The following is a 1,719-nucleotide window of genomic DNA, read 5'->3' as shown; positions in this document are numbered from 1 at the left end:
TGGCGACTAGGGGATTTTCACAGTAACTTTAAAGTTAAAGTAAAGTTTATTTATTAGTCACAAATAAGGCTTACATTAACACAGCAATGAAGTTACTCTGAAAATCCCCTAGTCGCCACACTCCGGCACCTGTTTGGGTCAATGCACCCTAATCAGCACGTCTTTCAGGATGGGGGAGGAAACCGGAGCACCCGGAGGAAACCCACGCAGACACGGGGAGAATGTGCAAACTGCACACAGACCCAGGAATCGAACCCAGGTCCCTGGGGCTGTGAGGCAGCAGTGCTAACCACTGTGCCACCGTGCAGCTTCATTGCAGTGTTAATGTAAGCCTACTTGTGACGCCAATAAATAAAGTTTAAAATAAGCATCATGTTTAGTCCAAGCATGTCTGCATAAAAGCTAAGGATCAGGACCGTTGGCATCACAAGCTGTGGTCCCAGGCTCCTGGCAAGGATGAGATGTGAAATGGCAGTCGCAAGTTTACTCTCGCCTTTGAGAAACCAGAAATTAATTTGATCTGAGCCGTTGGAGGAACGGGCAGATAACCTGTGGGGAAAGTACTTTCAACATAAAGGAGGGCCAAGATCTACCCCGTACGTGAGTTGTCCATCGGGACCAACGGGGTCGCCTGCTCTGCTCACTGGCAAGTGTCGCTCTGCTGGAGAGAAATGGAAACCATCCCCAGTTCTTGCTGGCAGGTTCCTGTGTGTGAAAATTGGGTTGGCCGGTAGTCTGGTCATTCTCAAACGCCAGCTCTCCGTCACACCAACAAAGAGGGGATGGAAGCAGGCCAGTGAGGGGAAGCGGCTGCGACATTATGTTGGAAGTACAGTTCCATACCTAGCTTCTTTTTAAGCAGTGACTAACTATTGAAGATTAGCAACAGACCTCCGCGTCTTTGTTATTTTCAAAGCAGTGCTTCTTTGAATCGGGTATTGTATTTTTTTTCCTTCTCTCTGTTGTATATGTAAATAAATATTTGTAAAAACTTGAAGCGTTCTGTGGCCCTCTGAGTTTGCATTCAACTGCAGGTGAGCTTCGGCTGAAAGTAAAGACTTGCATTTCTATAGTGTCTTTCGCAAGCTCAGGACACGCCAGTGAAATATCTTTGAAGTGTAGTCACTGTGGGGCGGCACGGTGGCACAGTGGTTAGCACTGCTGCCTCACAGCACCAGGAACCCGGGTTCGATTCCCAGCTTGGGTCACTGTCTGTGTGGAGTCTGGACATTCTCCCCGCGTCTGCGTGGGTTTCCTCCGGATGCTCCGGTTTCCTCCCACAGTCTAAAGATGTGCGGGTTAAGTGGATTGGCCATGCTAAATTGCCCCTTAGTGTCAGGGGGGTGTAGCTAGGGTAAATGCATGGGGCTATGGGGATAGGACCTGAGTGGGATTGTGGTCAGTGCAGACTTGATGGGCCAAATGGCCTCCTTCTGCACTGTAGGGATTCTATGACTGAACAAAGAACAAAGAAAAGCACAGCACAGGAACAGGCCCTTCGGCCCTCCAAGCCTGTGCTAATCATGATGCCTGCCTAAACTAAAACCGTATGCACTCACAGAGTCCGTATCCTTCCATTCCCATCCTATTCATGTATTCGTCCAGTTGCCCCTTAAATGTCGCTATTGCACCTGCTCCAACCACCTTCCCGTGCAGCATGTTCCAGACATTCATCACCCTCTGTGTAAAAAACTTGCCTCGTACATCTCCTCTAAACCT

The sequence above is a fragment of the Mustelus asterias genome, chromosome 20, assembly GCF_964213995.1.
Source record: "Mustelus asterias chromosome 20, sMusAst1.hap1.1, whole genome shotgun sequence".
Classification (NCBI taxonomy): Eukaryota; Metazoa; Chordata; class Chondrichthyes; order Carcharhiniformes; family Triakidae; genus Mustelus; species Mustelus asterias.
This window is presented reverse-complemented; position numbering follows the sequence as displayed.